This window comes from Phascolarctos cinereus, unplaced genomic scaffold (genome assembly GCF_003287225.1).
Source record: "Phascolarctos cinereus isolate Bilbo 61053 unplaced genomic scaffold, phaCin_HiC Scaffold_5;HRSCAF=322, whole genome shotgun sequence".
In the NCBI taxonomy this organism is placed as follows: Eukaryota; Metazoa; Chordata; class Mammalia; order Diprotodontia; family Phascolarctidae; genus Phascolarctos; species Phascolarctos cinereus.
Genome location: NW_027555958.1, coordinates 231507554 through 231534899, shown reverse-complemented (window position 1 = coordinate 231534899; position 27346 = coordinate 231507554). Strand labels below are relative to the sequence as shown.

Genomic DNA, 27346 nt, shown 5'->3' with positions numbered 1-27346 from the left:
TCCCTTCTAATCTTGGTTGCATTGACTTCATTTGTGCAAACATTTTTCAATTTAATGTAATCAAAAATGATCCATTTTGCATTTCTTGATGTTCTCTATCTCTTGTTTGATCATAAACACTGTTCTCCATAAATCTTACAGGTAAACTATTCCTTGCTCTCCTAGTTTCTTTGTAGTATTGGCCTTTATGTATATCTAGATTGTGTATCCATTTTGAATTTACCTTGGTATATGATATAAAATCTTGGCCTATGCCTAGTTGCCATCATACTATTTTCCAGGTTTCCCAGCAGTTTTTGTTAAATAGTGAGTTCTTTTCCCAGAAGCTGGAGTCTTTTGGTTTATCAAATAGTAGATTACTATAACCATTGACTACTGTGTCTTGTGTACCTCACCTATTCCACTGATCCACCATTCTATTTCTTATCCGGGACCAAGTAGTTTTGATGATGGCTACTTTATAATACAGTTTTAGATCTTGTAGGGCAAGGCCACCTTCCCTAGTATTTCTTTTGATTGCTTCCCAGATAATCTGGGTCTTTTGTTCTTCCAGATGAATTTTTGTCATCATTTTTTGGCAGTTTAATTGGTATGGCACTGAATAGGTAACTTAACTTAGGTAGAATTGTCATTTTCATTATATTAGCTCAGTCTACCCATGAGCAGCTGATATTTTTCCAGTTATTTAGATCTGGCTTTATTTGTGTGAAAAGTGTTTTGTAATTGTATTCACATAGTTCCTGGGTTGTCTTGGTAGTAAACTTCCAAATAGTTTATGATGTCTACACTAACTTTAAATGGAATTTCTGTTTCTATCTCTTGCTGTTGGGTTTGTTAGCAATATAGAAATGCTGATGATTTCTGTGAGTTTATTTTATATTCTGCAACTTTGCTAAAGTTGTTTATTATTTGAAGTAGTTTTTTTTAATTGATTCTTTAGGATTCTCTAAGTATACCACCATATCATCTGCAAAGAGTAATAGGTTTGTTTCTTCTTTGCCTATTCTAATGCCTTCAATTTCTTTTTCTTCTCTTACTGCTAAAGCTAAAGTTTCTAGTATCATATTGAACAACAGTGGTGATAATGGACATCCTTGTTTCACTCCCAATCTTGTTTCTTTCTTTTTCTTTTAGAAGATCTCTAGGTTTCCAATAATTTTCAAATTGTGTCTTCCTTGGTTTATGCATTTCTTCTTCTTTAATTCTTGAATTAGGGCTTTGAGCCAGGGTCAGACTCTGCCTCTCTACTATGCCTTTTGGTGGGGTGATTTCCTTGTGTCACCTGAATTCCTGTGCTGACCTCCTCTTCCTAGGGAGGGACAACCCTTAGATCTTTGAATTCTGCTTTCAATAAGATCATTAGACCTTCAGGTCCCTTTATACCATTTGAGGATAGGATAGTAGGGAACTCAGAGGTTGGGATGTCCTGCTCAGAACTGCAGCAGCCCTGCTTGCTGCCTCATGTCAATTGGTTGCTGCTAGTCCCTGGGGCTTTCAGGAGCCACTGTGGGAATACCACCATTCTACAGCTTGCTAAAGGAAGCCCTTCTCTGTTATTGCCTCTCAAAACAGAACCCTGGAGCTCCATGGGTCTGGGATGGTGCTAGGATGCTACTGGCTTGTTTGCCTGCCCTGTTGCTGCTTTTGCTGGTGGCCCTCTTTGCTTTTTGTCCATGAGCCACTGGTTAACTTTTTGAAGACTTTTGGAGGGGAAGAAACCACATTCTATAGTTTCTTATTGGATTTCTTGATCATTATTTGTCCTGGAGTGAATTTCTGTTTTTGCTGGAGCAGTGTGGGAAGCTAGGCAGCCTTCTTCTGTTTAGGTACCATCTTGTTCAGCAGCTAAAGTTTCTCCTTAGGTAGATTAAGAGTACTTTGAGGACAAGGACTGTTTCATTTGTGGTTTTGTATCCCTAGGCCTTAGCATAGTCCCTAGACTATAGTAGACCCTTACTAAAATGCTTCTTAATTGATTGATGTGAATTTCATTGAGGCATTAATGGACTCTGACAGTGATAGGTCTATGGGGAAGTTACTGACTGGGAAGGAGAACACTCCATTTTGGTGCTCTTTTAAGCTCCTAACTCCTGGCCAAAGTACCAAAGTGTGGTAAGGTTGGGGAGACATAATGAGATCAGAAAAGAGAAGGCCCAGCTGTTGTTGAGGTTACTCTGTGTGTGTGTGTGTGTGTGTGTGTGTGTGTGTGTGTGTGTGTGTGTAAAGGGATCAACAAATAATGGGTCTTTCCACAAGTACTTATCCTTTGAGCATTTGGGATCCATTCTGATGTCCACTATAAAGACCCCCTTGGCTAGCAGGTAAAGTGGTCTGTTTGGTGTGGATCCATCTGATTATACTTCTTAAATAGCAGTGTATATCCAAGGACATCTGCCAGGACCTGGATAATTCCCCTCACAGTAGCTGTCCCTCATGCAGTCATGGCCCTCATTTCAAAACGCAAAACCTTGCATATTTCTAGCACTTTCAGCAGCAAAACCAGTTGCTGTCAGTGATCCATATCATTCCTGATACATTGCCCTTTCCTTAATCCTACTTCCCTGTTGCCTATACCCAATAATGGAGTCATGGCCCTCATTCCAAAAGGCAAAACCTCACATATTTCTAGCACAGCTCTTTCCTCCCAAGCTTGACCTAAAAGATGTCCTTCTCCATAAGTCCAACATTCACTTATTCCTGGACGGATGAGGAGACTGTAAAGTACAGTTGGCCACAAGGTATTCTGTCTGCTCTTAGTAATCTGTCTAAAGCTTCTTTTCTCTCTCACACTTGTTCTGCCCAATTTGTTGGACTTGTTGCTTTCACTTATCTCTGTATTGTTGATCACCAGACTGCAGTCAAATTTATGGATCTTAAATATACATTTGGTAGAATGCATGATTTTCGTGTAATGCAGAAAAAATAGTATTCCTGACTTCACACTGGAACCTTTAGCCATGATGAATTCTGTGTGAGATGCCAGTGTATAACCTTCTTCAAACTTCTGAATTTTAAGGCTTGTATAGTCCCTGTCAGAACATTACTAGAGGAAATGACCTGTGGGTCCATTTCACTGGGCTTCCTTTTAATCCAATGAAATGACATTTATAGAGTGCTTAGCACAATGCCTGGCCAACAGTAGACACTTAAATACTTTTTCCTTCCTCCTTTTCTAGCCCCCAAACTCCTACATCTCTTCTCATTTGTCTATTCATAGACCAGTAATCGGCATTCTCTGGCCATCCTCCAAGATCGGGACTACAAAAAGAAAAAGATGGCTGCCTTGGTGAATCATATTCCCTATTATGACAACCTGGTGTTTCCTGAGATGGCCACTTGAGGGCGCCAAAACAACTTCTTGTACTTGTCCCACTCTGGTTCATAAGAGAAAAGTGGGAACAGTCTTCTTATTGTGGAAGTCAGAAAAAAAGTGGCTGCTCCAAGCTTACCATCCTTGGCAAAAAATTTTTCAAAAGCATCATTTCTCCTGCCCAATGTGTTTGACATTCAAAGTGGTCAGTGCATAATAACTACCCCTGCTGTGGACCTCAGGGACCATTTGGAAACTTGCAGGTTGAATTCACTCACTTACCTAAATATTGCATTGATTATTATGTTCTTTTTACTGTTAACATTTTTACTATCAACACTTTGTTTGTCCTCAGTAATCTAATTGAAAATTCCCAGATGAGTAAAAACCTCCCCTTGCTTTTACTCATGCAGACTCCACTGATATAGCCAAGAAATTCCTTAAGGAATTCACTACTGGCAGTGGGTTGCCACTCACCTTAGGCAGTAAGGATTGCACACATTTCATTGGTCAGATATTAAAAATATTTTACATAATACATGTATCTAATATTCTTTAAGCACATTCTTCAAATATAAATATAAAAATATGTATTTGAATATATGATATATGAAATGTGTGGCATTATTTTATATATATTATCTATAATATATAGTATAGCTACTATCTGCACTCCAGCTGAGCTTTGGAACACCGAAATTCCATTATAGACATACACTTGGCTAAACTTTCTGCAAGAATTTGGCATCAAATGGCCTTTTACCACAGAACCTAATGAAAAAATGTCTTTTTATGGGAAAGGAAAGCAAGGGGTCCATATGTGTACTCCGTAACTACATTATGACTAGATCCTATAGTGTTGCCAATAATCTGAGCCAGACTGAAGTGTGGTCTGGTCTGACACTTGGGAATTATATCCAGATGCTCTATGTGATTCAACCTGTACTAACACAGGTTTATGCTAATCTCTGCGTTTTTTTCTTCAAGGTTGTATCTCCAAGGATTTATCTACAAGCTAGGCTGATAACACCTCCCTAAAACTGACTCAGGTCAGGGGGAGGTCTGGGTTGGGATGGTTGTGCCAGTGGGCACCAGACAACCTGCAGAACAGAGGATGACTGAAAGTTCATCTGGCTGCAGCTGCCATACCATCTAGTGGTTTTATTTTTAATAAAAGGCTGGAAGGTGTCACAATGCTGGAGATGTCCCTGGCTGGGGTCAAGTTATGAAAGCCTTCAAAATGCTAAACAGGAACTAGAGACAATAGGGAACAACTGGAGTTTTTTTTTTTCAGTAGGGGATGCTACAATCAAATATATTATTCTTCAGCGATATCATTCAGTTACTTTTGTGCATTATGGATGCAAGAAGGGAGAGGTATTGGAGGCAAAGAGACCAAGGAGGAGACTATTTCATTAGTCCAGGGAGGACATAACCTCTGAGATCCTTGGTAGTCATGAGATCCAGGAATTCTGTTCTTTTTCCATCAGGAAAATGTAAGTATTTGAGGAGGAGTCTTTCAATGCACCTTCTGCCTAGGAACTGATGATGTAGATCAGTCCTGATCCAGATTGGTCCTTCAACATTGGAGGTTGCCCAGTCCTGGAGCACCAAGAGAGCGCTTGAGTTCTTATTATGGACATTTTAGGGAAATTTTCTATGGACTGGGGACCACCCTAACTGCCATTCTTCTGGGGCCGTTGTCCTTTCCCTGTCCCTAGGATGCTGTGTGTGTGGACAAAAGTTCTGATGATGACCCTGCTGGTGCTAAATTCCTTGGTGGCTGCAGGCAGAGAAAGCCCAGGTAAGTATAGAGCAGTAGCTCCCTAGGCAGGATAGGTGGAGAAATAAGAGAAATGCTCCTCTCCATATGGCTTAGACCAAAGAAGGGCTATGACTAGGCTGGCACTTGGAGGGATGGGAAGGTGGAAGAAACTGGTCTCTAAAGTCCCATCATCCTATTCCTATGCTCCTTTTCTCCCTTTAATCCAAATTCCAAGTATATTCTTGCTTCCTCTCCCCTTCTCTGACCCTAAACCCATCCCTTCTCAGGTGCTCTCGGTCTCTACTCTCCCCATCAAACTCCCACCTAAACTTTCCTGTCCTCCTAAACACCTTCCCATAGATGGCCAAATTTGCTAAACTGATTTCAACTTTTGTTTTTCTAAGGAAAGAGCTTTCTTATGTTGCTTACCCCTCCATGGAAGAACGGGAGGATTTGAAAACCTTGTGTGAAGCCAAGGTGTTTGGGATCCATCCCTAGCACCTGGGTTAACATAGTAATGGCAGCATTCTCCTATGCATGCCTCTATGAGCTAGAGAGACCAAGGGGGCTGAGTCAGGATAGGATTTCTTTTATCTTTATACCCTTTGTTCATGGGCTGAAGAAATATTACAAGTTCAATATCCATAAATCTCTCCTTCTCTGTCATGAAAAGCTTCATGTAGAAAGTGGTTCTGAGGTCTAAGAAGTAGAGATGAGGAGGGGGTGCATTCTAGGCATGGGAAACAGCTAATGCAAAAACAGAGACAAGTGAGGGAATGTGGTATCAGGACAGTGAAAAGATTAATTCTGTGACTCTATAAAGTTCAGTGAGTGGAATAATTTATACAATGAAACTGAAAAGGTATGTTGGGGCCACATTGTCAAAAATCCTCCATCTTCAAAAGAGAGCCTTCTGGGCCATGACAGAAACCTCTCCAAAGAGAGCTGGGTTTGCAGGTAGGTAGTGATCAGATCAAAGGCCTTTTAATGCTATCCCAAATATCTCCTCTAGAGCCTGTCCTGGCCCCAGCCTGGCCACCTCCTCTCTGATGAGGTCAATAATCTGGCTTGGATCTCTCATCCATGATGGATCTAGGAAACCCTTCAATTTCTTTTTTAAAAATTCTATTTATAAAACTTTTATTCCACTCGCATCAACTTAATATACATGTTCTTAACAATTGTGCTTGGATTATTCATGAACATTTCATAACACATTAAACAAAGCTAGCCATCATCTCAGGTTATTTCTCTGTTAACTATTTTTACAGCACATGCATGTTAGGTAGGTATCAAAAAAAATCACAAAGGCAAAAAACCTAAAAAATTTTAATACATGGGTTTTTGTTTTACTGCAGTGCTTGGTATACAGTGACTTTATGAATATCAAGCAATTCATGTTTTACTGCGTCTTTACTTGTACATTTGTTCTTAGGATGTCTAAACCATTTAAATACAAATAAAATGAGTGTAGCAAAAATAATGAAAGTGAACAACAGGTAACTTTACAAATAATGGAATGTGAACAGTTTCTGCCCTTCTCCAGAGTAAATTGACTAGATGAAATCTTTGTCTTAAGGAACACTTTTGTAACTTCAATCATAAAGGTGTACATGCTGAGATTGTGTATTCCACAGATACACATAGAATGACATGTAATATCTGTGGGACATCTGATTCTACCACAGCCATGAGTGCTCCAACCCTAAAGTACCCACAATAAGTACACCTGTGTCTGGAACCAATTATTCCTTCATCCCCCCACCAGAACAGACCAATATGTAGGCAGTTTTGCTTAGATATGGAAGCTTTTTTAACACTGGCCCTGTGAAATCACTATGTACATAATGTAAAACATGTATAAAAATTCCATATACCCATATTGGGCACCTCAGACGAAAACAGATAACTCCCTAAATGTTAACTGGATCTACTCCTCTAATATTAAACATAAAAACCACATGAGGAATATAGAAATCCACAAAGAAGTAACATAAACCTGTCATAAACCATAAGCAAAAACTATTTGTGGGACAGCATGGGTGATAAATGGTGTACTGAGTAAATTTTAGAATGAGGCAGATAAAAGTCAGAAGGCTGGTTAATTCTCCCCTCCTTCTCCTGATTCAGCTTCATCTCCTTGGGTGTCTGATGTCCACAATGTCAAGTTGTCTCTCAATAATTGCATTATTAGTGTGCTGTCTTTGTATGATTCATCACTTAGTGTATCAAGTTCAGCAATGGCTTCATCGAAAGCTGTCTTTGTAAGGGAGCAGGCTTTCTCTAGAGAGTTCAGGATCTCATAAGAGAACTCAGAGAAGTTCAAGGCCAGACCCAATCTTATAGGATGCGTTCGTTGCATCTCCTTTTTGCGGATTTCAAAAGCTTCTTGATATGCTTGTTGTGATTGATCCACTATTCCTTTCTTGTCATCACCAGTAGCAACCTCAGCCAAATAAAGGTAGTAGTCTCCTTTCACTTTCAAATAGAAAACTTTGCTTTCTGCTTGTGAAACATTAGGAATCAAGAACTGTTCCAATAGAGACAGTACATCATTGTAGATATCTCTTAGTTTGCTCTCAATTTTCTCTCCTTATTCTCGGGCCATCTGTTGTTTTTTTCTCAGCACCTTCTGTCTTTTCTTCAATATTAGAAACAACCCTCCAAGATGACCTTCTGGCCTCTACAACATTTTTTTTAAGCAACAGAAAGAAGATTCCTCTCCTCAGTGGATAATTCAGTTTCTTGCTCAGTTATATACTTCATGCAGGCTGCCATGTCATCATATCTCTCAGCCTGCTCAGCCAATTGGACCTTCTGCACCAGCTCGTTTTCATCCATGACTGAATGTTTTGTGCCCAGAGTGAGTGGCGGCAGCAGATGGATGGACAGGGGATTCAGTGGTCTCTGGGCAGTGGCAGTGGCCAACCCTTCAATTTCTTGATGCTTGCAGCAGTACAACCCTTTGGGTATAGAGTTCTGTGTGTAATTCCAATTGCCAGGGGCTGAGCCTGAGCCAGGTAGCTGTCCAGGGTCTAACAGTCAATTCTGGAACAAGGGAAACCCAGCAGTGGGATCTCAGCCTCAGCAGAATAATGGCTGCTTAGATAGTTCCAGACGCTTAGTCAAGCATAGAGGGAGCCATTAGTGGAATGAGGAGGCAATGCTTCAGTGTAACCAGTCATCTAAAGTAGAAGTGTTTGTTAAGTAACTGTTCTCTGCTCAGCCTTGTGCTCGGGAGTCCAGGCAAGGCAAAGTATCAGAGGCACCCAAGTCACATAAAAGAAAGTATATACTCAATATAGAGTAATTACATGTGGATTTTAATGTAGCCCTAGCTTTGTCAGCTCTGCACTTCTGTGTACTGCTGTGCAAAAGAGAAGCTCGAGCAGAGTTCACCAGGTAGTGACACTTAGGGAACCTGCAGTTCTGGAATTGTATTTTAGAGAAATCTTGTAGGAGAGAAGTTGGTCGCTAAAACTATCAACTATTTCAAACATCAACCACATGGGAGAAAACATAGGCAGGATCAAGCAGGCCACCTGATCTCTGAATGGTGGTTCACCTGCCCTTTAGTTCTCAACCCAATAAGCTCCAGATACCCACAGTATTAATTGAAATATGGGGGTGGTTTTCCCTCCTATCACCACTCAAGAACTGATGGGCATTTTGGTGAGACTGTTGCTCTAGGTAACCTTGCTTTCCTCCTCATTTTCCTGTTAAAGAAGAATTAGCTCAAAGTCTGTGTCTTCATTAAAATTGTGGATAATGTCTCGTCACTTTAGAAGAGGGCTGAACCCAGAAGGAAATTCTGATTAGGCCTTGATAGCCAGGAGGAGGATCTGGGATCTTCTCATGCCAATGCACTACACCAACCTCGCCTGTTTCACTGTCCCTTCATTGCTATAATTTCATTTCCCCCGTCCTTCATAGATAAGGAAATTTGGTGGCTATTATATCTTTTTCTGTTACCATTAATTCTGGTGCTGGCAGAGATTTGGGGAGAGGTTTGGAACTATGTAAGGGGTAAACATCCTTACTTCACAAAACTGAGGTATAAAGGGAAGAAGAGTAGACTTTGTTTAATTCAGAGACCCAAATACAATACAGTAACATATAGAAATCGTGCTTTACATAGACAGGTGTATTTTTCCGCAAATAGGTGAGCCTATAAGCAAAGAAAACAAAATAATATTTGTATCTGTACCTATAGACACCCTTAGGTAAGGCGCATAGAGCACTAAGCCTGGAGTCAGGATGACTCGTCTTCATGACTTCCAAGCTGACCTCAGACAATTAGTAGATGTGTGATCCTGGATAAGTCACTTAACCCAGTTTGCTTCAGTTCCTTTTTTGTAAAATGACCTGGAAAAAGAAATGACAAATCACTCCAGTATCTTTGCCAAGAAAATCCCCCAAAAGTGGGGTCTTGAAGAGTGGGATGCGACTGAAATGACTGAACAACACCAACACTAACATGCCTTCTAGTTAAGGGAGGCTTGTGCCTGGAGGTCTACCTCAGCCCAATATTGTTCTGTGAGCCAACCCATTTGTTCAGGCAACCAGTGGAACACTCTTAAAGAAAACAGACACGCCTGTAAATTTTACATGCGGAGACAACATCTGTGTGCTTTCCTTATAAATGGCAGCCTATCCCTCATTCAGTTATACATGTGAAAACCTGTACCTCCATAACTTATATTTTGAATTGTTTCTCCATTTGAGACTTACATAGAGAAAAAAAATCACAGAAAGCTCTAATCCTTCGAATGCTCATTCAGAGATTCTACCTGAATCTGCAGAGACTCTTCCCAATGTTAGCTTTATCACAAATTTCTCAAAGCAATTGTTTGAACCAATAAGAAACCTTATTAATGGCCTGGAAAGGTTGGGCGTACCACATTTGGGAGCACAAGTGTCCAACAGGTATACACCTTTTTATTCCCTATTCCTGACTGGAATTTCCCTCCTCTGTTTTCCTACTAGCTGGGTAATAGAAAGGTTGCAGCTTTTCTGAAGCGCCTAATTTCCCCTATGTGAGTCTCTGCCCCTAATCTCCCACTCCCCCAAATTTGGGGACCCAGGCCCTCATCTGCTTTTGCTTTTATTTGGGAACACCCCTTTTGATGTTAATCTATACCTAACCTCAGAACAGATTTTTCTGCCAGTTAGTCTGTTTATCCACCAATAGTGTTCTGTTATTCTAATATATGGCTTCCTTTGTTCAACTTCCACCTAACCCTTAGACTGACTTGTGTGGAAAATTAGCTATTTATCACATTCCCTCCCAGTTTAAACTGACTCCAGTGCTCTGGAGTGTGCTGTCACATAGGTGTCCACACCCTGATGACTGATATGTAGAAGTAACACCCACAACATTTTCCACACCAAGGATCAAGAAACAAACCAAATCACTCCCCTGTCCCCCAAACTGAGGGGAAATGGTGACTCAGATTGGTCAGAGCAAGGTTGGACAATCTTTTGTCTCCCTCTAGGTGGCCTCTAGGTCCTCAAGTGCTGCCCTTTGACTGAATCCAAACTTCACAGAACATATTCCCATAATAAAAATATTTGTTCTGTAAAACTTGGACTTCGTCAAAAGACTGCACCCAAGGACCTAGAAGGCCACATGTGACCTTAAGGGCACATGTGACCTTGAGGCCACAGGTTCCCCACTCCAGGTTAGAAGAAGGGGGAAAATACTACCATATGGGAGAGTAAGGTGAGGAGCTATGAAAGACAGTGTCAGAGAATTCTCAACATATTTAGACTTGAGCCCTTGACTAGGGATTACCCAACCTGCTCATTCTTGCCTGCTTTTCTCTACAATCTCATCTTGGTGGATTTATGTGTCAATATGGTATAGATGCAGTTTGGAAGGGACACTTACAGGCCTGCATGGAGTTACTCTGGATTTGCTGTTAAAAATTCTCTGCTACCCTTATTAGATTGACCCAACCCACTTGGACACTGACTCATGTCCAGAGTGGCAGCAACTAAGGCATCCTTCTAGGGGAGGTCCTGATACATAAGCAGCCTAAATGGGACCTAGTTATCGAGAATAGAGATTTTGCCAGCCTGCCTATGCTGAAGGGGCAGAAGAAATTGAAGGAGAGCACTGAAGAAGTTTTCCTGTAGAGATCAGTGTTCAGGAAGTAGAATTCCCACCTTGTCTCCCTGTGTGGGGCTCCCTCTCAGTACTCTTGAGCTCTCAATGTAAGTCAAACTTGCCTCATCACAGGAAGGGAAATAAGTCTCAATGCTTCTCCCTTTGGAGATTTTAGGACTGTGCATACCCTAAATACTAGGTGATAGTATAGTCCTTCAGGATCATAATAAGGAGGCCAGTGGAATAGATTATGGTACCATCCCATCCATAATTTATGAAGCAAGACTCCTCTGTTCACTGACTCAGTGGAGTCAATACATATTAATTAAGCAGTTATGTTCCAGGCACTGTGCTAAGTGTTAGGGATACAAAGAATGACATAAGACAATTCCTGCTCTCAAGGAGCTTCAGTAACCTGGGAGAAAACAATATATGAAAGGAAGCTGAAAAGGCATGGTTATGATTATTCTTCTTTGGGGTCCCTAAAGTTCTGGTTCAGTTATTCTTGGGGGAAAAGAGGTTTTTACTCTCAAGTATGGGATCTAGTTAGCCTGTGCTAGTGTCTCTCAATTCTCACTACCAATTCCAGAGTTCTTCAGAGAGATATTGAGTATCTCTGTATTGCTTCTTCTGATCTCCAGTGCTTGCTTTGTGTGAGTTTTCTATAAAATAGTCTTTTAGACAGATGCACATTTGGTATTTGAACAACATGGCCAGCCCATCAGGGTCACACTCTGCAGTAGAGTTTGAATGCTTGCAATTTAGCTCAAGAAAAGACCTCAGTGTCTACTACATTATCATGCTAGGTGATCTTTAGAATCTTCCTAAGACAATTCAGATAGAAGTGATTCAGTTTCCTGGCACGTCACTGGTATTCTCTCCAAATTTCACAGGCATGTAACAATGAGATCAGCTCAACATCTCCGGAAATCTTCTGTTGCTAGGCAGCCTGATACCCACACATTCTTTTGGGGCCTCCCAAACACTGTGTTAGCTCTAGCACTGCACACCATCAACCTCATTATCTATCTGTATATTCCTGAAAAGTATACTACCAAGGTAAGTGAACTTATCCAGAGAATTAAACATTTCTATGCATAGATAGTGTGGTGCTGGCTGGTAGAGAAGCTCTGTTTTCTTGGTTTTGATTCTGAAGCCAAAATTAGCATGAACAGTAGAGAACTGATCAATACTCTGTTGCATCTCTGCCTGGCAGGCTACATGGAGTGCACAATCATCTGTGAACAGAAAGTTGCACACCAATTCTCCTTCCACTTTAATCTTAACTTGCAGTCTTTTCAAGTTAAATAATTTACCATCAGTGTGGTAGCTGACCTTGAGGCCATTTTTGTATTGGATGAAAGCATCTGACAACATCACTGAAAACATTATACTAAAAAACATGGGGGCAAGCACACAGCCCTGCTTCACTCTATTGGTGACTGGGAATGCTCAAGAACATTATCCATTATCCAGAACTCATGCAAGCATGCCATCATGGAAGTGGTGTAAAATACTGATGAGCTTCTCCAGACAATCAAAATTTGTCATGATCTTCCACAAGCCCCTGTGGCTGACAGTATCAAAGGCCTTGGTCAAATCAATGAAGATTGTGTACAGACCTCTGTTCTGCTCCTGGCATTTCTCCTGGAGTTGATGGACAGTAAACAGCATGTTGACAATTCCTCAGCCCTTTTTGAAGCCACTTTGTCTCTCGAGTAGATGACTTTCTTTCAGGTGAAGGATCAGCCTATTATGGAAAACCCTCTCAAGAATCTTGCCATCCAAGACTAAGAGAGAGACCCCACATGATTTCACAAGACAATTTAGTTCCTTTTCTTTTATAGAGATGGATAACAGGGGCATCCTTGGACTTCTGGGGGATAACAGGAGGTTATCCTATAGGAGATTGCCATATAACCCAGAGGATTTCAGTCACCTTTTGTATGAGCACTGGACCCTCTGCCTTGTAAATTTCAGTGGAAATAGAATCAGCACCAGCTGCTTTGCCACATGAGAGGAGCCCAATGGCATTCAAAACCTATTCAGTTGGAAGTTCAGCTAGAGAGGGATTGGCTCCAACCTGAAGTATATAGTCAATGGCTTCAGTATTGATTGATGAGTCGGGTTGAGAACATTGTGGAAGTGTTCAGCCCATCCCTCTAGGATCATGTCCTTGTCACTAATCAATATGGCTCCATCAGTACTGTATAGCTGAGATGCACCATAGTTCTTTGGACCATGAATAATCTTTGGAGCATCATAAAACATTTTGGCTTGTCACTATTAACAGAAAAAAGAATTTCATTTGCCTTCTTACTAAGCCAAGAATCTTGCATCTCTCTAAGCTTTATTTGCACTCTGTTTTGGATGGAATTAAATGCTACCTTCTTAGAGATTGATGAACTATCCTTCTGGTAAACCCTATGTAGTTCTCATGTTTCACTTAACAGCTTCTGAATTTCCCACCTTCTTCATCAGCCCAGTCCTGATGTTTGTGAGTGTTTGAACCAGATAAATCAAAGCAGACTTTGAAGTAGGTAAAAATGGTAAAGTGATATGGGTGATGTCTTTTGACTTGTGCAGAAACTGGACTTAAGGGAGGTAGAGTGGCCTGAATTTGGCCTCACTCTCTCTTCCCAGAGTGATCAGAGTCCAGTGGCAAGGCAAAAGTCAAGATTGCTGGTGATAGCTCAGGATACAGGAGATGACCTTGGCCTCTTAGATATCTAGTCAAGCTCTAAGCACCCCACAGCACCTGTTTTAGCCACTTTCGTGGGTCATTAGAAGAAATTATTCTTATCCACCCATTCCACCAGAGGAAGTCTTCACATGGTTGAGGCAGACATCCATCTAATCCATCTTAATGTGTTTGAGGTCCATTGGTTACCCTCAACCTGGTTTAGCCAAGTTTACTAAAATGGGTTACTGGGATGTGGCTGCTGCACATGTTACAGCTCCTTGTAGCCACAGGTGAGAGTTGGGTGACCAGGTGGACACCAAAATTGGAAAGCAGCCTGAAATAGGCTTGACAAGAGTCCTCACATAAGAAGTACTAGTCTTCTCTGAACACCCATAAAATCCATGGAGCTTAAAATAAATACTGATTTCACTGATTTTGTATTAGCCTTTTTTAAGTAGCCTGCATATAAAGAGATGATAATTTTTTTAAAGTACAATCTTGCATGAGCTTGAGTTAGTTAATAAAGTTTTCTACAGAAAAAAAGTCACTTAACCCTGTTTGCCTTAGTTTTCTCATCTGTAACATGATCTAGAGAAGGAAATGGCAAACCACTCCAGTATCTTTGCCAAGGAAACTTCAAATGGGTTTATAAGGAGTAAGACACGACTGAAATGTCTAAACAATAACAATATTGTGAATTCAGTCATCAGTCAGGAGAGCAGGGCTCCAAAGCAGAAGATCCACTAAGGCACTATCTTTGGTTTGAGAAGCAAGATGATAACGTTTTGAAGGAAATATTCATTCTGTTTACCTCCTTACACAAATGATAGTAATTTTGCCTCCAAACTCATTCTTCTGTCACTGAAGCCTTTAACACTGATGGTCACCTCCTTGAAATCCTTCTGTGACTCCTCACCCATCTCCACTTTTTTCCTACCTCTCCAGCTGCTACCTGCCTGTCTCCTGAGATGACTCCTCTTCCTCTTCTCAATTACTAAACATATTCACCACTCAGAGTCGCTGCCCTCTATTTTCATCTCTATATACTCTCTCCCACAGACATCATTTTATTACCACTTCTTCATTTGTCCCTCTCTACAGACACCTTCTGAAAGCTCCCTGCTAAACATCTCTGCCTGGATGTCCCCAAGTACCTCAAACTAAAAATGTTGGCATCTTGTCTCTGAAATCAAATCCTACTCCTGACTTCCTGATTTCTATTAATGGCACCACCAGTCTACCTTACACCAGCTCTAGAAACCTGGAGTAATTTGGGGTCAGGTATCTCTCTTTCCTTCACCTCCCACAGACAAGTCAGAAAACCTTACTGATTCTTCCTCTCCAGTGTCTCCTCTCTGCCCCAGATTTTCCAATCACACTAAGATCACTCAACTTAAAACCCTTTAATCCTCAAATATCTTCTCCTAAAGAAATATAACAGCTTACCATACTAACTGCATTACTTGGCAATTTCTACTGTGTCATCTTGGCTGAATCACTAATTTGTAGGCCTCAGTTTTCTCATCAGTAAAATAAGAGAGTTGGCCTAGATGATCTCTAAGGTGAAAATTCTGGGATTCTGTGCAGATAAGGAGACAGTTTGAGGGAATCACCCACAGGTAAAGCTCCTTCAGAATAAAGAGTTAGAGGGAAGGGGGACACCTTGGCCTCAGACACTGGGGCTCAGAATGACAGCAATGTGGTCACCAATCCAAGAGAGTCAGACTAGACCTGAACCTCTAGGAATGACCTCAAACATCTTTAGCCTCCTGGTTTCTCAGACATTTGCCTGTCCATTTGATAATATTATGATCTAAAAATGAGAAAGTGGGAAAATGTGTTCTAACATTTTCTAGTTTTAGATTTTGTTATTGCCAAATTCTTGACAAGGTACTAATGAATCTTGGACACATCTGGATACATCTCTGACTCCTCTTTGCTTCCCTGACACCTTGAGCTCGCTGTGCTGATAACTCATGAGTCCATCTCCTACCTTTGACTGCTCTATTCAGCACAGTCCTTCCTAACACAATGATAGTCTACAACATGACTCTCTGCCCAGCTCCAAAGGCCAGGCAGGATAGGTCAAGCTTCAGCATCTGCAGCGGCCTCCTAACTGTTCTCTGTGGTTTAAAATCTTCTCTTCAAAGCCCCTAGCTTACCCTATGACTCTCCATTGCCATTTAGATAAAGAACAACTTGTTTAGCCTAGAAATCAAGGCCTTCTCCACTCTGTCCCCATTTCCTTTTCTAGCCTTCTTTTCCACTTCTACCCACATGAAACCTCAGCTCAAACCAAAGTCTATTAACAATCCCTTAGTTCCTCCTTGTCCTTTCCTGTGGTCATTCTCCCATAGACAGGGATTCTCTCCCTATTGCACAATCCTCCCAGTCACCTAGGCTCACAATCTCAGTGTTATCCTCACTCTCATCCCTCATATTGAATCTGTTTACAGAACTTGGCAATTTTGTCTTTGTAGCATCTTGAATATGCCTGATTTTCTGCTCTGACCCTGCCATGGCCCTGATGCAGCACCTTCCACTGGTGCTATTGTAATAGCTTTTTGGTGAGTCTGCCTGCTTCCAGTCTCTCCCCACTCTAGTCCATCCTCCATTCAACTGTCAAATGGATCTTCCTAAAGCACAGATCTGACCATGTCACCCACCTGCCCAATAAACTCCAATGGCTCCCTATCACCTCCAGCATCAAATTGAAAAATCCTGTTTGGCCTTCAAAGCCCTTCACACATAGGCCCCTCCCACCTTTTCAGTCTCCTTACCCTTGATTCTCCCCTTCCCCACTATTCTGTGATCCAAGGACACTTACTTCTCTTCTGTCTCTACTACTAGGCACTCCATCTCCCAACTCTCGGCATTTGCAATGGATGTTCCCCATGTCTGGGGGTTCTTTCTCCTCAAGCCTGACTCGGGGCTTGCCTGGCTTCCTCTGTCCAGACGCCCCTGGGGAGCAGCACACACACCATTTTGGAGAGAAGATGAGGCTAAGCTACTCAGAGAGATATAACAGGATGGCCCTTACCTAATGGGAACTACTCCCACACATCTCCCAGCAAAGAATTAGCAAACTACCTTGTCTGTCCCAGAGTTGGGCAACCCAGAGTCAAGAGAGCCAGTTAACATTATGAATGGATTGCATCATTAGTTCCCAGGGTGGGATTCCTTTTTTTCTGGTGAGGAAAAAAAGGTCACAGAAATCATAGAATCTCAGAGAAGGAAGAGGCCCCAGAGGTCATGTCTTGCCTGGACTATTAGGGTGCTGAATGTTAGGGTGCTGAAGCTGAGCTGTTAGTGAAGATCAGTGAAAGTCTTCACTACTGTAGTGGGTCCCACGCAACTGGAGAAGGACAAGTGTTCCAATATTTTTAAAAAGGGAAGATGTGAAACTCTGCAATCTATAGTTCAATGAATTTTCTTTTTGATCTCGAGAAAAAAATTTTAAAACACATTATAAAAGATATGGTTTTTAAAAAGGAAGAGTGATTTTTAAAAGCCATCAAGGCCTCATCAAAAACAGTTTATGCCAGATGAATCTTCCTTTATTGACACTATCACTGAACTGATGGATCAGGTGAATGTTGTCGATGTGTTACACCTGGATTCCAACAAAGAATCTGATAAAGTCTCCAATGCTACCTTTGGGGATAAGATGGACAAATAGGAATTATATAATATTATTGTTAGCTGGATTTGGAAATGGTTGAATGGTTGGGGCCAAAAGATTAGTCCTTAAGGGATGAATGTCAGATTGGAGGAAGTTCCCTAGTAGAGCATGCAAGGGATCTGTCCTTGGTCCTGTACCATTTAACATTTTTATCAGTGCCTTGGATAAAGACACAGAAGGTATGCAAAGTAAATTTTCAGATAATTTGAAGCTGTGAGACATAGCTAATGTATTGAGGGGACAGAGCCCAGATCCAAAAAGTTTTTAACAAGTCGGAATGCTGGGATAATTGTATGGAATGAGATTTAACTTAATTGAGATAAGTAGAAAGTGGAAAGTTCTATACTTGGGCCAAAAAAAGCCACTTTACCAGCTGGAGTGACTTTATGTGATGAGGAGACATCATCATAACAGAATTTACAGATATGTAGTTTGCAAAGTGCTTTATATTACCTCATTTGTTCGTCTCATGGCTCTTGGTTGACACAAAGAATAGTAAGTACAAAGATGCCCACATGGCTTATGGACTTATCTCAATTGGCTTCAGAGACTTGAGAGGCATTATTCAGAGAGAAGCATAGACAGAGGAAACTCCAGGGTGTTAATGAAGCAAAACTTCAGAATGGTATGTGTATATGGAAGGTCAGCCTTATCTTGTCTTTGGACTTGCTTGAAATTCTAGAGATTGCTAAAAACAGACCTCCTCTGAGTGAGACTGTGCTCATTCCTTGTTTGAGCTGAAAACTTACCTAACTCCCAGATGAAAAACTTATTTATCCTTGTGTATTTTATGTCATTTTCTAATCTCAAAATTTCTCTGGCTTCTGTTTGCTATTTTGCTTGGATAAGTGAGTTATCCATTATTTACTATTTATTATAATGTTTTGTGTAACCAGCATTTTGGTGGAAGGAGCCAAGCTGAAGGATGTATGCTTAGGACTATCCTCTCCCTTTAAATGTAATCAGGAACCAACTGATTTGGAGAGCAACTTGGAACTATGCCCAAAGGCTGTAAAACTGTGCATACACTTTGATCTAGCAATACAGTTGCTAGGTCTATATCTCAAAGACATCAAAAAAGGGGGAAAGGGACCTATCTGTACAAAAAACATTTATAGCAGCTCTTTTTGTGGTGGCTAAGAATTGGAAATCAAAAGGACACTCATCAATGGAGGAATAGCTAAACAAGATGCAGTGTTTGATTGTGATGGAATATTATTGTGCTATTAAGGAATGGCAAGCAGGATGATTTCAGAAATTTTAGTAATATATCTCAGTGCTTTTTAAATTGTGGGTCACCACCCCATGTGGGGTCATGCAACCGAATGTGGAGGTTGTGAAAAAATTTGGCAACAGTAAAAGGTTTCTGAACACGCAATGACCAAAAATTAATTCAAAGTCAAATGTGTAATGAATCTGAGGTGTTTCTGGCAGCTTCTTGCCAGCAGGTGTAATACCAATACCACCAATCTTGTAGATATCTTGTAGATGAAGGGGCTTGTCAGCTGGACGAGTTGGCGGCAGAATGCAATCCAAAGCTTCAAGCACTGCAGTTCCATTACCATTGCCATCCTTATGAGTGACTTTTCACCACTTGAACCAAGGCATATTAGAGCCTGGCTCCAGCATGTTGTCACCATTCCAACCTGAAATGGGCAGAAAAGTACTGTGTCAGGGTGGTAGCCAATTTTCTTAATGTAGGTACTGACTTCCTTGACAATTTTCTCATATCTCTCATGGCTGTAAGGGGGTGATAGGGAGAGCAGGGTTTGATGGAATCCATGTTGTTTACATCAACAATCAGTTGTTTTAATCTTAGAGTGTAGGCCAGAAAGGCATGCTTATGGGTCTGCTCATTCTTTGAGTTACCATCTTCAAATTCACCAAAACCAGCAGCAACAATCAGGACTGCATAATCAACCTGAGATGTGTTTGTAATCATGTTCTGGATAAAGTCTCTGTGTCCTGGAGCATCAGTAATGGTCACATAATACTTGCCTTTCTCATATCAATAGTGACACCACCCTCACATTCAGCCTTCAGCTTATCCAAGACCCAGGCATATTTGAAGGAGCCCTTTTCCATGTCAGCAGCCTCCTTCTCAAACTTTTCAGTGGTTTTCTCATCAATTCCACCACATTTGTAGATGAGGCGGCCAGCAGTGGTGGACTTGCCAGAATCTACATGTCCAGTGATAACAATGTTAATGTGCATCTTTTCCTTGCCCATTTTTGTGGAGGTTTAGCCATGGTTTTCACAACACCTGTGTTCTGACAACAAACCCATTGCAGAAAAGATGCTGGTTATATTTTTGAGAAAGAGCAGGAAGGTGTCAAAATGCCAGAGAGGTCCGTGGCTGGGGTCAAATTATGAAGGATTTAAAATGTTAAAATGAGGACTTAGTATTTAATTCTTCTTTTTTTTTTTTTTAGGCAATTGGGGTTAAGTGACTTGCCCAGGGTCACACAGCTAGTACCTGTCAAGTGTTTGGTCTGAGGCCGGATTTGAACTCAGGTACTCCTGACTTCAGGGCCGGTACTCTATCCACTGTGCCACCTAGCTGACCCCTTAGTATTTAATTCTAAGGACAATAGGGAGCTACTTGAGATTTTTGAGCAAGGGAATGCTACCGTCAAGTTCATTATTCTTCTGCAATATCATTTAATCATTTTTGTGACTTATGGATTCAAGAAGGGAAAGAGATGAGGCAAGGAGACCAAGGAGGAGACTGTTGCCATAGTCCAAGGAAGAGGTAACTTCTGAGGTCCTTGGTAACCATGAGACTCTAGGAATACTGTTCTCCTTTTTCCCTCAGGAAAATCTAAACATTGGAAGAGAATCTTCAAATGAAATCTCTGCCTAGGAACTGATGATGTAGTTCAGTCCTGATCCAGATTGGTTCTCTCATCTCTGAGGCTGCCCAACCCTGGAGCACACAAGAGAGCACTTAAGTTCTTAATCTGAAAGTTTTAGGGGCAGTTTCTATGAGCTGGGGATCATTCTGACTCCCATTCCTCTGTGTCTCTTGTCCTTTCCCTGTCCCCAGGATGCTCTGTATGTGGACAAAAGTTCTAATGATGCTACTGCTGCTGCTGCTGAATTCCCTAGTGACTGCAGGCAGAGAAGGCCCAAGTAAGTATAGAGCAGTAGCTCCCAAGACAGGATAAGTGGATGAATAACACAAACATTCTGCTCCATATGGCTCAGACTGGGAGCAGGATGGAAGGGTGGAAGAAGCTAGTCTCTAAAGTCCCATCATCCTATTCCTGTTCTCCCCTTTCCCTTTAATCTATATTCCAAGTATAATCTTGCTTCCCCTCCCTTTCTCCATCCCTAAACCCACCCACTCTCACGGTTTCCAAGTCTCTGCTCTCTCCATCAAACACCCACCTAAACTTTCCTGTCCTCCTAAACACCTCCTTATAGATGGCTTATTTTGCTAAATTGATTTCAACTTTGGTGTTTATAAGGGAAGAACTTTCTTATTTTGCTTACCCCACGCTGGAAGAATGGGAGGATTTGAGAGCCTTGTGTGAAGCTAAAGCATTTGGCATTCATCCCTAGCCTTTGGGTTGCCATGGTAATGGCAGCATTCTCCTACGCATGCCCCTAAGGCAGGTCGGATGTCAACTATGAGCTACAGAGACCAAGGGGAATGAGCCAGGATGGGATTTCTTTTATCTTCCTATCCCTTGTCAATGGGCTGAAGAAGTATTCCAGGTTCAGTATCCATAAATCTTCATTTCTCTGTTCCAGTCAGGAATTATTTCCTATTGTGAGTGACAGAACCTCACCCAAATCAATGACTGCTATCACTTGTCTCCTTGCTACTGCTCCTAAAACCCAGGATCTGGATCATAGGACTTCTTGCATGAAGATAGCACCAAACACCAATAAGCATTTATTATTTATTTATCAAGTATTTCCCATGTATCTGGCACTTCACTTGATGCTGGGGATAGGAAGGGAGAAGAACCAAACTACTTCTGCCCTTAAGGGGCTTAGAGTCTCTCAGAGTAGACTGCCTGTACAGACTGAACTCTGCACAGAATAAATTAAACATAAGTACAAGCTAATTTAGGTACAATCCTTCTCTGAAAGGCACTAATATGTCGGGAGTTCATGAAAGTCTTCATGTAGATAGTGGCACTAAATGTTTGTCTTAAAGGAAGCCAGGGAGTCTAAGAGGTAGAGATGAGTAGGGGGTGCATTGCAGGCATAGGTGAAAACAGGGATACTGAGTGATAGAATGTGGTGTAGAGACAGTGAAAAAAAGTAATTTGGTGAGACCACAAAGTTCATTGAGGGGAAAAACGTATATAATGAAATCGTGAAAGTAGGTTGGGGTCACACTGTCAAAAATCCTCCATCCGCAAAAGAGAATCTTCTGTGCTATAACAGAAACCTCTCCAGCCACAGCAAGGTTTGCAGATTGATAACGATCAGATCAAAGGCCTTTTCAAGCTCTCCCAGACATCTCCCCTAGAGCCTGTCCTGGCCCCCAGCCTGGCCACCTCCTCCCAAATCAGATCAATAATCTGGCTTGGATTTCTCATCCAAGATGCATCTAGAAAACCCTTCAATTTCTTGATGCTTGCAGCAGTACAACCATCTGGGTAAAGTGTCCTATGTAACTCCCTTTGTCAGGGTCTGAGCCTGAGACAGGGAGCTGCCTGGGGTCTAACAGTCAAGTCCTGAACAAGGGAAGCCGAGCAGTGGGATCTCACCCTCAGCATGGCTGCTTAGACGTTTCCAGAGAGTCAGGCAAGCCTGCAGGGAGGCATTTGGGGAATGAGGAGGAGGTGCTCCAATGTAACCAGTCATACAAAGCAGAAATGCTTATTAAGTAACTATTCTCTGTTCAACCCAGTGCTTGGGGGGGATGGGGAATACAAAGTATCAGAGACATCCCAGACCTACTGAAAATGTATCAATGTATCAATGATCCAAGTTATTCCTTAACTGTCTATGTGTGGTACAGAGGGGAAGTACAGCAAGAGGATAAAGTAAAGGGGTATTTCCATGGCAAGGAAGGAGCAGGAAGGATCTGAGCTGGGCCAAGATCTGTAAGTGTTCCTTTGCTATATTCTTTCACATTTACGTGGTGTTTGAAGGTTTGCAAAGTGTTTTTTTTTACCAAATATTGTCTCATTGTCAAGAAAACTGTAGGAGGTAAGTGCTATTATTATCCTCCTTTTACAGGTAAAGAAACTGAGGAAGACAGAAGTTAAGTGACTTGCACAGAGTCACATAGCTAGCAAGTGTCTAGGGCTGAATTTGAACTCAAGTCTTCCTGATTCCAGGTCCAATGCTCTACCCCCTAGAACACCTAGATGCCTTCTTCACTTACTCAAGCAGTAATCACTGAGGATTTACTACATGACAGTCACTGTGACAGGGGCTGTGGGGAATCACTAAAAAGTCTAAGAAGTTGCCTTTGCCTCTAGGAGCTTGTAATCAAGGTGACAGTGATAAGGCTGAACACCAAGGCTGAATGTAGTAAATGCCATGAACATTGCATAAAGGACCAGGGTGTAAGAATGCAGATGGTGGCCTTACTTTTGGCAATGCCTTCTCCTATGATCTTGGGCAAAGCATTGGACTTCATTTTCCTAAGTGATAAAATGGTATATGTGTAGTAGTGGTGGCAGAGAAGGAGTGGGTTAGATGGAATGATTGCCAATATCTTTTCTAGTCCTAACATTCTATCAATTAATCAAGAAACAAACATTGATTAAGCACCAACAATGTACTAGGTGCTCTTCTAGGTATTGAGAACACAAAGACAATAATGAAACTTTACTTGTTGTTCCAGGAGTTAACATCTGTCAGTCTATAGGTGTCTGTATGTGTTTATGTGTGTGTTTTGTGTGTGTAACATATATATGCATATATAAAGACATACCTATTTATCTATATATGTATATATACAAAATACACAAAAATAAATACCAAGTAGTTGTGTGGGGAAAGGCACCAAAGCAGATGAGACCCAAAGGAAGTGTTTCATGTGGAAGCTGGTGTTAGAGCAGAGCCTCAAAAGAAACTAGGAATTCTGGGCAGGTGAGGATGGAGGGCATTCCAGGCATGGGGCACAAAGGCTGAAGATGGGAGCTGGTGTACTGCATATGGGGAACTGGCAGAAGGTCATTTGGCTGAAGTAGAGAACAGCAGTGTCAAACCCAAATAAGAAGAGGGGCCACTAAACCATAAATAATGGCCACATGTGGGACACACATTGACTTAGACATGTTGATATTATCTATTTGCTTTGTATTTTTATTTCATTAAATATTTCCCAACTACATTTTAATCTGGTTTGGGCCACACAGGAGCAGTGTCTGTCACATGAGGCCTGTGGGTCGTATTTGACCCCTCTACAGTAGAGCATATGAAAAGGAGTTTGGAAGGGGATTCCAGAGTCTGGGAATAAAGTATTTTAAAAACCCAACAGAGAGTGATGATTTGTTCCTTGAGCCAACAGTAATCACCAGGGTGGTGGTGGTGGAGGAGAGTGACATGTTCAGACCTTTCCTTTAGGAACTGATGTACCTGGATTGGATTAGAGTAGGGAGAGAACGTGTAACTAGGATTCTTCTGGCTGGAGTGATTATGGAAGGTTTAAGGGAGGTGGTGACATTTGAGCTGAACCTAGAAAGATGGGTAGTATTATAATTAGTAGAGATGAGAGAGGGAATTCCATGTCTGAGAGGGTGAGCACAGAAGGTGGCAAGCATATTATCAGTTAACAGGCATTTATTTAGTGCCTATTATGTCACATGCACTGGGAATACAGAGAACAAAGCAAAGCAAAGCAAATAGACAAACAAACAGATAAAATTGTGCATACCTTTTGACCCAGCAATACCACTTCTAGGTCTGGAGCCCAAAGAGATCATATGAATGGGAAAAGGACCCACATGTACAAAAATATTTCAAGCAGCTCTTTTTGTGGTAGCCAAGAATTGGAAATTGAGAGGATGTCCATCAATCAGGGAATGGCTGAATAAGTTGTAGCATAGGAATGTAATGGAATACTGTTGTGCTGTTAGAAATGATGATCAGGAAGACTTAAAAACCTGGAAAGACTTACATGAACTGATGCTGGGTGAAGTGAGCAGAACCAGGAGAACATTGTACATGGTAACAGCCATATTATACTATGACTAATTTTGTTAGACCTATCACTTCTTAGCAATGTGAGGATCTAACATAACTCCAAAACACTCATGATGGAAAATTCTTTCCACATCCAGAAAAAGAACCACGGAGCCTGAATGCACATGGAAGCATATTATTTGTTTTTTCTCTCTTTTTTTGTTTCTTCTTTTTTGTGGTTTCTTCCAATGGTTCTAATTCTTCTTTATGACATAACTAATGTGAAAATAAGTTTAATGGGAATGTATATGTTGAGCCTAGACACTAAATTATGAGAGATGGGGAAAGTCTTCAGAAGAAAGGATTTTAGTTGGGACTGAAAGGAAACTGGTAAGCAGAGATGAAGAGGGAGAGCATTCTGGGCATGGGGGACAGTCGGAGAAAATACCTCAAGCCAAGAGCTGGAATGCTCTAGTTCATGGAACAGCTGGGAAGCCAGTGTCATTGGCTGGAAGTGAACATGTTTAGGGGTAAGTCATAAGAAGATTATAAAGGCAGGAGGGGGATAGGTTATAAAGGGCTTCAAGCACCAAACTGTGGACTTGATCCTGGAGGCAATAGGGAGCCCCTGTAACTTGTTGAATGGGTGTGTGTGTGTGTGTATGTGTGTGTGTGTGTGTGTGTGTGTTCATATGAGAGACAGAGAGAGACACAGTCAGACCTATATTTTAGAGAAATCACTTTAGTAGTTAAATGGAAGAGGAACTGAAGTGGCAAGAAACTTGAGGCAGGCAGACCCACGAGTAGGCTATTGCAATAATCCAGGTGTGAGAGATGGTGAAGCCATGCACCAGAGTAGTGGCACTGTCAGAAGAAGTCAGGATGCATATTGCAGAGATCACAAAAGTGAATTCAACAGCCTCCACCATAGATTGGATATGGGGTTGGAAGGGGAGGAGGGTAAGAGTGAAGGAAGTTACCTAGGGACTTCAGAATGGTGTTGCCTTCTACAGCAACAGGAAACAGAAGGTGGGGAGGCAAAGGCACGATATGTTTGATTTTGGAAATGTTGAGTTAAGATGTCTGAAAAGCAGTTGGAGATGTTACGTAGAAGGTCAGCAAGTAGGCTGTTAGGCCAGGATAGGTAGCTGAGAATCATTGGCATGGAGAGTGTCATGAAATCCATGGGAACCAAAAAGATCACCAGGTGAAGTAGTATAGAAGAAAAGAGGGCTCGGGATGCAGCTGTGGGAGACACCTACAGTTAGAGGGTGTGATCTGGAGGAGGATCTAGCAAAGGTGACTAAGAAGGACTGGCCAGATGGTGGGGAGGAGAACCAGGAGAGAGTGCTACCCTGAAAACCTAGAGAAAAAAATGACTATCAAAGAGGAGAGGGTGATCAACAGTGTCAAAGTCTGCAGAGAAGTCAAGAAGAGTGAGGACTGAGAAAAAGCCATTGGATTTGGCAATTAGGAGATCATTGGTAACTTTGGAGAGAGCAGTTTTGGGGGAATGTTGAAGTTGAGAGCAAAATTATAAGCAGTTAAAAAGAGAGTGAGAGGAGAGAAAGTGGGAGTATATATTGTAGGTGGCCTTTTCAAGGAGTTTAACCACAAAGGGCAAAAGGGATCCTTTCCCTTATTTTTCTACTTGTTTTTATAAGTTCTTTTAAAGCACACACACACACACACACACACCCCCCTCCAGTTGTTCCTGTGGTCCAACAGATAAGGGTAGTACAAGTGACATGGATATTGCAAGAGCAGTGGCTTACTCTGCTCCCAAGGAAGTCTAAGCCCCATTTGGAGGCCCATCATGCATTTATTTAATTGCCCTTCTGCAGAAAGACCCAACATTTGTTTGAACATGAATTGCAGAAGTAGGGAGGTTCTTTACCATCTCTCCTTCCCTGATAATACATGTTTTTTAGATAAATATGGAGGTTTTCCCTAATGCTTCATATTTTAAAAGAAAGTGATATTTTTCTATATCTGTATTAATACAACACCTTCTTTAAGGTGAATAATTTTAATTTATGTTCAGTGAAAATTGTCTGATGATATAATGATCACAGTTTTTATTTTCATTTTCTTAGGTAGATATTTGCTTAAATCACCGAAGCCAAATCACCCATTAATGTTGATTTTAAAAGGTCTTTGGGTGCTTATTGTATAACTTTAGGAGGTAACATGCCTTCTCTGGGCCTCAGATCAGACTTCCTTCAGTGATCTCTAAGGTGCTTTCCTGCTCTACACCCATGATGCTAATGCGGCTTTCACATTCTCTGAGTCTAGGTTTGTCTGTTGTGATACTGAATTGATTTAGAAAAGAAATGCTCTAAGAAAAAGCTTTTACAGTGGAGGGGAAGTGGGGGAAGGTGAGACACAATGAGTGAATCTTATTCTCATCAGATTAGGCTTAAGGAAGGAATAACATACACACTCAACTGGGTATGGAAATCTATCTTATCCTACAGGAAAGTAGGGGAGAAGGGAGAAGAGAGGAGGGGTGACAGAAGGGAAGGCAGATTGGGGAGGGGTAATCAGAAGCCAAACTTTTGAGGAGGGACAGGGTCAAAGGAGAGAATGGAATAAATGGGGGAGCAGGATAGGATAGAGGAAATATAGTTAGTCTTTCACAACATGACTATTATAGAAGTGTTTTGCATGACCACACATGTAAAACTATATTAATTGCT

The 27346-nt window shown here is 41.4% G+C and overlaps 3 pseudogenes across 1 annotated transcript in view; 1 reads left to right on the top strand and 2 right to left on the bottom strand.

Moving 5' to 3' along the window:
* Nucleotides 1-27346, top strand: part of LOC110204088 (DLA class II histocompatibility antigen, DR-1 beta chain-like) — a 212349-nt pseudogene that overhangs the window by 65277 nt on the left and 119726 nt on the right. The gene's annotated exons all lie outside the window — the stretch shown is intronic.
* Nucleotides 7173-7916, bottom strand: LOC110203957 (14-3-3 protein zeta/delta pseudogene; annotated as a pseudogene).
* LOC110203958 (elongation factor 1-alpha 1 pseudogene) lies at nucleotides 14110-19819 on the bottom strand (annotated as a pseudogene).